We start from the raw sequence: 9557 nt of genomic DNA on the forward strand, positions 1-9557 counted from the left end.
GAGCCACCAAGCCCGGCTGATAATATATTTTTATAGTCTTAAATATGCATAAAGTTTAAAAATTCAGGAAGGAGTAATAGCAAACTAACAAGAGTAAGTTTTGTCCATTTACTTGTTTACATACATATTTTTGCAAGTGGGTTGTTTACTCTTCTGATTATTTTGCATGTGTGTTGATGTTTGAACCAAGATCATAAATAACTATTCAAATATATATATAAAAATGTGTCCACACTTGGCTATTATTGTTCTTCCTGCTGTGTTCCCTGTGTCTAGAGCAGTATATGGCATGCAACAAGGTATCAATTATTTGTTTAATATTTAAATATAAAACTGTTGAGAAGGGTAGATATCACCTAGATTTGATCTTGCACAAATTGCTGAATCTCTCGGAGTTTCAGTTTCTCTCTTGTAACACAAAGATTACAATACTTTATAAGGTTGGTGTTATTGTCTGAACGTTTTTGTCCCCCCAAATTCATTTGCTGAAATTCTTACATACCTCCACGGTGATGTTATTAAGAAGTGGAACCATTGGGAGGTAATTTGGTCAAGCAGACAGAGCCCTTTGTGAATGGGATCAGGGCCTTTATAATAGAGACCCAAGAGAGACACCTTGTCCCTTTCGCCATGTGAGAACACGGTGAGATTCTGTCTTTTATAAGGAAGTGAGCCCTCACCAAATATCAAGTCTGCCAGGATTTTGATGTTGGATTTCTCAGCTTCTGGAACTGTAAGAAATACATTTGTTGTTTACAGGTCACCCAGTTTTATAATATTTTGTTATAGCTGCCTGGAGGGACTAAGTTGTTATAATGATTAAATAAGCCAATGCATAGAATATGCTTAGAACAGTGCCTATCAAGTAGTGAGAAATCTATAATGCTAATTACTATTTAATGTATAGGAGACAGGAAGAAGCAAGAAAAAGAACTACCAAGGGCAGAAAGAATGGACAAAGAGGAACTTAACCCAAGGCAAAGCAGGGAGATATCTCCAGCATCTGGTTTTACTGAAAGGAACTGGACAAAACTGAATGAACTGACTGGGAGGCAGAGCAGCAAATAAGCACTGTTTTTGTTTGCCTTTTCTGTTTGTTTTAGACTTGCGGAATTGAGAAAAGAGAGAAAGTGAGACGACAAGCACCTAGGAGGCTACCACCACCAGTTGATGGAGAATATATCCCAGCCCTGAACCTAGGAAGTCAAGGAAGCAGCCTCCTGGCTGCTCTGAGGCTGGAAGAAGGGCTGATGTGCTTTCTCAGAGCCCGCACCAGGTACAGACTAAGCACATACTAAATGAACATCTGGCCACAGGTAGATAGGTGCCTGTTGAGTGGCTGTGTGAATAGGAAGTGACCTGCTGCACCTCAGAAACCCAAACCCACTCTCCCCAAACAACATCCCCTTTGCTTTCACATCCACACCTAGCTCAATCTGGGAGTTCAGGACTACCAAGACTAAGTGGAAATGTGAAAGGGAGATGGCATTCTGGGGATGGCAGAGAGTGAAAGAATTCGGTGGGGTGACTGCTGTCTTCTTTTTTTTATATATATCAATATTTTTTATTTTGATATTGTGGGGTACAGTTAAGGGTTAGGTATATAAATATGCTTCGTTAAGGCACCCTTGTTGTCTTCTTATAGTGGCAATAAATGTGAGCAGCAATGACAGGAAAGTAGTGTGATGCCTTTTAAAAACATAATTGTGAAATTTATTGAAATATATAGAAGGATAGAAAGAAAGGTACAGTGAATACTTATATACTATCCACCACCAAATTCAACAATTCTCTCTCCATTTAAAGGTATGTTACAAATATCATACCATGTTATTCCGAAATACTTCCATACATGCATCTCTCAGAAATGAGGACATTTTCATATAACTACAGTAGTTTTTCCATGCCTTGTGAAATAAACAATAATTCCTTAATTTAATGCCTACGTCATATTCATATTTTCTGCACTTGTTCCCAAAGTGCACTTTATAATTAATTTGTTCAAACAAAGGGACAATCAAGGACCATAGACTGCATTCTGTTATGACTCCTAACTGGATTCATGTGCAAGAGTCACTACTTCCTCCTTTTGACTTTTCAGAGAGACCAGGCCAGATGTCTGACAAAATATCCATTTTGGGGATTTGTTTTATAGTTTCCTGGGGGTTTAATTTAATGTATTCCCTAGTCAGTGTGTCCTTAAAACATGAAGTTAGAAATACATCATGATTTAGATTTAGAGAAAGCATGTTTAGTAAGAATATGTCATAGAGAACACCATGTAATTCCCATAGCTTCCTATCAGGAGGCACATGGGCTCTCACCATTCCTGCTCATCAGTCTCATAAGATGGTGGCAGCCAGATCTCACCACTATATGTGCAGTGCCCCTCCCCCCTCACTGGAAGTAATCTGTGAGCTGATATGGGAACATTTTTCTATTGGCCATGCATCTATTGATTTGCTCCCATCCTAATTGATTCTTAATGGAATCAATTGTTTCATTTGTGGTTGCAGAATAGTGATTTTCTGGTCCTGTTCATTTGTTACTTGGTGATCTTCTTTAAAAAAGATTTCCTCATCCATTGGAGCTATTTTGTTAACCTGCACCACAAACAGAATCAATGTTTAATTCACTCTCTTTAATTACCAATTTTCAGAATAAAGGTTTGATGTAATAGTGGGCAAGGAATTTTTTCTGCTTGAATACTTTTTAAAATGTCAGTGTGGCCTCATGGATTTTTATAAGTTTCAAGTGTTTTAATGAATTATATTCACTATTTTTATATGAGCCCACTCAGACAACTGAAATAGAAGGTGCAGTACATTTTTAGCTGGGCTCAGTGACTCAGCCTGTAATCCCGCGCCTTTGGGAGGGTGAGGTGAGTGGATTGCCTGAGCCCGCGGGTTCGAGACCCGCCTGGGCAACTTGGCGAGACCTCATCTCTACAATAAGTCAAAAATTAGCCGGGCGTGGTAGCGCGCACCTGTAGTTCCGGCTACTTGGAAGACTGAGGTGGAAGGATCGCCGGAGCCCAGCAGGTCGAGGCTGTGGTGACCAGGAGCGTGCTACTGCACTCCAGTCTGGGCGACAGAGTGAGACTACAACTCAAAAAAAAAAACCCCAAAAAACCAATATTACTATTAACAATAAAACTACTGAATTTAAAGCTCCTTGTGTCCTTAGAATATATCTTTACAAGTGTTTTCAAAAAGAATACTATGTTCTAGATTAATCTAAAATAATTCTGTCCTCTGTATGGTGATGTTAAATTTTGGTATACAATTAGTGCTTTTTTAAGTTATTTTCAATTTTAGGGATTAGTTTTTTGAATGTGTAAAACATTTACCCTGATTTAAAAGTCAAAATTGCACAAAGTATACTCCCTTGCTTTGATTCTGCTCACTTAATTCTGTATATATCTCCCACCCTAACAAGTATTTCCATTAATTTCTGGTCTATCTTGCAGGTTTTTTTTTTCCCCTGAAAATATAAGCAGATCTATCTATCTACCCTACCTACCGATATTATATCATATTCATATACTCATTCTTTTATTTCTCTTCCCTTCTCACACAAAAGGTAGCATACCTATTAGTCACTCTGCATCCACCTGAGGCTCATTCTTGAATCAGAGGTGACAGGGAGAAAGAAGGGCATGCTAAAAGACTGTGACATTGCCCTTGTGTTAGTTCGCCTGCACTTCTGTAACAAAATACACAAACTGGGTAATTTGCACACAATAGAAATTTATAAATAGAATAAATAAGTTTTTGGAAGCTGGAAAGTCTAAGATAAAGATGTTAGCAGGTTCGGTGTCTGGTGAGGGCTGTTCTCTGCTTCTGAGATGGCACCTTGTTGCTGCATCTTCTGAAAAGAGGAAGTCTGTGTCTTTGCATGATGGAAAAGCAAACGAGAACAAATCCACTCCCTCAGGTCCTTTAACATGGTCTCAAATCCCCTTGATTGTTCTAACCTCATGACATAATCACCTCCTGAAGGTTCCATCTATTAATACTATCACATTCATGCTTAAGTTGCAACATAGAAATTTGGGGGGACACATTCAGTACAACTTTAAGTCAGTGATAATAAGACTGTTGATGCTATAGCTGAATTTTATCTCAGGCTAATATGAAGAAGTACACCTTTCCATAAAAATGTGTATCATCATGCTCACTAAGAGGTGAAAGCTATGCTGACTGTGAGGTTAAATGTAAGATCTTTAAATAGAAATATCGTGTTTGGTGCTTTTACATGCGAGAAGGAATCAATAGACTTCGGAGTTACTTACCTAGAAGTGATCACTGGATTTCTGAGAATAAGTCAATTCTACAAGAGAAAAAAATTTAGAGAAATAACTACTGAGAAAGTAGTTAGCAAAAAAAGTAGTTATTTGCTTTATTATTATAATATACATAAACTACTTTTGCAGAAAAGTCCATTCATATGAGGATATGTATACCCCTTAAGATGCTTCAAGGAGTATTGGACCACACAGATACTTCGAAGGGAATTAATATACAGATACTTAGCTGTTATATATTATTCCCTAAAACTGATCTGATGATACTACATGTCTGCTTGTTTTCCTTTCCCAATTTCTTTTTCACAATCATCCTTCTCTCATTTTACAAATTGAGGGTATACCTTTTACTCATCTACCCCTCTTTTTGTCCATTCATCCATCAAACCATTGAATCATACAAAATCTTACGCTGGCACATTTTCACCAGGCATAAACATCTTTGGAGGCCTCGGAACAAGGGGAAATTTTGACACTACAGAACTTCTTTAAGAAATATTAAAGTGCATGGGCCTTACTGCCTACACGTGACAAACCTGTGGCAAGACCTCCCGCTTCAACGTTTTCTTTCTTTCTTTTTAAAATTTCTATCCATTTTCCCCTAAGTCTTCAAATTTAGAAGCAGGGACAGGTATTAACACATTTGTTTGAGTTGGAACACAGTCTATTTTCTGGTTGATTAGTTTGACAAGGAAAGCTGTGTTTGCCACTTAAATTATATAGTGCCATTTTCCATGAACTGAAGGTGCCGCTCCATAGTTTTGGCAAAAATGCATTTAAGGCACATATATAATATTCACCATATAAGATATTATGTTTTTAATTTACTTTTTAACCTTATGACAAATTTACATTTCAACTTTAAAATGTGTCAGGTGGCACATAATTTTTAAAATTATCTTATTGAGAGTCCGTGAAACAAAATGCCTAAAAGTCTTGTGAGTTAGAAGACAGGAATAGACAGAAAAAGACCAGAAGAAATTCAGAGGCATAAAGAGCTCTCTCTCGTACCCAGGCGTGGTACGCCTTTAGTCCCAGCTACTCAGGAGTCTGAGTCTGCAGGAACACTTTGGCCCAGTGCTCATAGGGAGGGCCTCGCAAGTAGTACGAGTACTTTCAAGCAGTCTTGCCACAGCTGAGAAAACCCACCAGCATAATCAGCCATGTCATCTTGCTTAAGCTGTGCTGGTCCAGAGTATGGTGGTTTCCAATGATCAGTTGTAGAGAAGTCATGTAAGACAGTAATAACTGGGCATGCATATAAAAATAGGGTATGGGGGGATTGCCAAATCAAGATTTTTGATCAGTAGAGGGCAGCCTTCTCTAGAATTTAGTTTTGAGAATTTGCTCCTGAAGCATCCTGGCTCTTCACTGGCAACATATTTTTTTCTTGCAGGTTTTATAAACGTCAGAGTTAAACAAAGATGAGCTATTAGCAAAATGGTAAAGACATGTTGTCATCATGTATACACTATTTCAATTTTTAAAAGTTCAGTGTGAACTGAGCTCATATTTGATTCGTAAATAGGTGATTGGGCATTTTAGAAAGATTGAGAGGATAGGGAAGAGGTGAGCAGGGGTTCAGTAGAGTGAGGGAAGTGAAAACATTAGAAAAAATGGGAAGCAGAGTGTTGGTCTATGTGAAACCCATTGGAGTTGCTTCTAGTGCTTATCAATTAAGCTCTGACCCCACAGAGATTTGAAGAAAGGGTCTTGATCTTCAAGTTTGCCTGGAACGGTCAATTCTTTTGGCAGACTCAGCTGTTTTCAGGCAAGCACTTGAAAGGGGTCTAGGATCATCCTGGGAATGTAGCCTTGAGCTGTTAGAAACTGTTAGAATTTGGTTCAGTCTTTATAAACTAATATTGATGCCTAGCTGAGAAAAGGCCCAGAGAAGCCTGGCTAGAGTTTGGGTAAGGAGAGGGCCTTTATCATGGAGGGGGGCTTAATACTAGTTTTACTGACAAAAGTATAATTCCACTACCCCCTTCCCCCAATAGGAAAATATTGGTACTTCCTGGTGACTTACTGAGTGTAATTTTGCTTTAGAAGTGCCTTGGAACCTCAACAGAATTTCGGAGATGACTCAAAAAAAAACAAAACAAACAAAAAAAAACAATCACCTCTGTCTTAGGGTGGTGTCTTGTTCCTGTCCATTTAAGCAATTCTCAAGAACTGAAGTGGTTATCTATGTTTCTCTACCCAGCATCCACTCCTCTTCTAGTCAAAACACCACACCATCCTTTGGCAAACTAAGCACTGGAGGAGGGGAGGAGTGATTGGCCTTATTTCTTAGCTCCAGCATGGGCCTGTGTGCTTGGCCCAACCCATCAGAGCACCAAACACATCCAGCCACAGACTGTTCTAGGAATTGGTTTGGAACATGACTCAGGCCTATGGCCAATTCTGGGACTTCCGGAACTGTGGGGGAGGACAAGTACTCTTGCTACTCTTCTGCCGGTGTTTGGAGCCTGCAGCTGCAGAGGATTCCTGGAGGAAAGGGAGCCAACCAAGAGAAGGAAAGACTGAGTCCTGATGACATTTCTCAATCCCTGGAGTCAGCCTCTTCACATTTGTTTTGTTTTAGTTTATTATTCGATTTTTCAGCTAGTCAAGAAGATTATTATAATGAGTGCCCATGTACCCATCAGGAAGTTTGAGAAATGAAAGATTACCAGTGAAATTAAGCAATGACTCTTCAGTTATGTCGATCGAGAAATCTATTTTGTGTAAATCAGTTTGAGTTGTACCTCTGTCCTTTGAAACAAAAGGGTTCGAATGGAATTTATGCATATCTAACAAAGCCTGTCCTATGATGGCCTAAAGACACAGTGTAAAAATAAATATTAAATCAATCAATAAACTCATATGGTACCAGGCACAGTTTTAGTTGCAAATAATGGATCATATTAAAGCTGATTTTGTGCCTTTTTTAAACCTAAGGACAGAACATCCCAGTAAGCCTGGTCCCTATGCATACCTACACTTGTCTTGACAATATGCTGCCTGGATCAGTGGAAGGCCCTTTTTATCCCACAGAAGTGTTCCATTTTTTTTTAATCTGCCCTAATGGCCATACTTGGGAGCAGAAGATATAAAGCAACCCCCAGTTGTGATCTTGTTTCCACCAGCCATCCAGTTTCTGGTCCACACTAGAGCCCCACCAGCTGCCTGGCAAGTCGTGTGTTTCTTGTGACTCTTTACCTGTCCCCCAGAAGTGGTTTTGTAAGTTTCTGGCAAGGTGGGGCAGCTTGTGGTCCCATGGTTCAATGCGGCTTCTCTTCTGAGAGCCTCATCAAAGAGTAGGGATCTCGCCACCTCTGCTCTGGTTGAGCCTGTACTTGCTTTCCAGTTTTCCCAAACAGTTTGCAAACACATAGTAGGTGGTACAACTATTTTAAAAAGCAAGAATTACTAAGAAAAACCCCTAGATTGTGGTTATTCTGGAGATGATGGATGGTGATATCATGAACTAGGCCAAATTGGGGCCTCCAAAGTGGTGGTGGTTTTCAATTTCTATCTGAGTGTTGACACATGGGTGCTTATTTTAATATTGTTTTTTAAACTCTACCTATATATTTGTGTGTGTGTGTGTGTGTGTGTGTGTGTGTGTGTGTGTAAATATGTGTTTACATACATGGGTACAAATGTTTCATTTACTTTCTAGTGTGTATTGATGCTTAATAAGCAAACTTTTACTGAATCCCCTCCACATGGCATGACAGACACCGGTAAAAAACAAAAAACAAAAAAACAGAGCAGTAGGCAAGAAAGGCATGGTATCTGTTCTCATGAAGTTAACACTAAGTTTACGCGGGATAAAAGACTAGACACAAAATATCCAAGTATTAGATCATGAGTGCCACGTGCTATTTTGAAAAGAAAACAGGGTGGTATGAAGGTGAGCCTCAGCATATGTGGGGTAATAGGGAATGTCAGCATGTGCAGGGTGACAGTGAAACATGGAGCGTGAGAGTGAGTGACAATGTGTGTAGGGATGACAAGACAATGTGTAAGGGTGAGAACAAGTGACCGTGTATGTGGGGGTAACAATGAGTGGCAATGTGTGTAGAAGTGAGAGGGGGTGAAAATATGTGTAGAGGTGACAGTGAGTGACAATGTATACAGAGGTGACAGTAAATGACATTATGTGTAGGGATGACAGTGACAATATATATAGAGGTGGCAGTGAGTGACAATATGGGTAGGGGTGACAGTGACAATGTATATAGAGGTGACAGTGAATGACAATATGTGAAGGGGTGGCAATGAGTGACTATATATAGGGGACAGTGAATGACATTATGTATAGGGGAAAAGTGCGAGCATTTATCAGGGTGACTGTGAGAACATGTGTAGGAGTGATCATGAATAACAGTGTATATAGAGGTGACAGTGATAGTATTTGTAGGGGTGAGAGGGAGTGACAGTATGTGTAAGAATGACAGCAAGTGAGAGTATGTATAAGTGTCAACATGTATAGGTGTAACAGTGAAGAGATAACGTGTACAGGAGTGACAGTGAGTGACAACGTGTGCAGAGGTGAAAGTGTGTAGGGGTGACAGTAAGTGACAACGTGTGTAGGGTGGCAGTGAGTGATAACGTGTACAGGAGTGACAGTGAGTGACAACGTGTGCAGAGGTGAAAGTGTGTGTAGGGGTGACAGTGAGTGAGAACAGGTGTTGGGTATACTCCAAGCTGGAATGGTCAAAAAAAATCCTTCCTGGGTAAGGGAAGTGAAAGAAGCAGGCTGAATGAGAAGGGAGTGGGAGGATCTGGGAGAAGATCATGGTGGGGCACAGACAGTGCAGGGCTTCAGGCAGGAAGGAGCTGGAAGCGTAGGAGGTACAGAAAGCAGCAAGTGTCCCTGGAGGCTGGCAAGCTCGGGAGGAAGCAGAAGAAAATGATACTAAGATGCGAGGGCTTTTAGGAATCACCACACTGCTTTCCACAGAGGTTGCACTAGTTTACACTCCCACCAACAGTGTAGAAGTGTTCCCTTTTCGCCACACCCTCTCCAGCAGCTGTTATTTTTTGAGTTGTGGATAATTGCCATTCTGACTGGAGTTAGGTGGTATCTCAGTGTGGTTTTGATTTGCATCTCCCTGATGATTAGTGAGGTTGAACATTTCTTCATGTGTCTGTTGGCTGCTCGGACGTCTTTCTTTGTGAAGTGTCTGTTCATATCTTGTGCCCATTTTATAATGGGGTTGTTTGTTTTTTTCTTTTCAGCACGTTTTAGTTCCTTGTA

This window comes from Carlito syrichta, unplaced genomic scaffold (genome assembly GCF_000164805.1).
Source record: "Carlito syrichta isolate Samal-C Ts95f unplaced genomic scaffold, Tarsius_syrichta-2.0.1 Scaffold288648, whole genome shotgun sequence".
NCBI classification, from domain to species: Eukaryota; Metazoa; Chordata; class Mammalia; order Primates; family Tarsiidae; genus Carlito; species Carlito syrichta.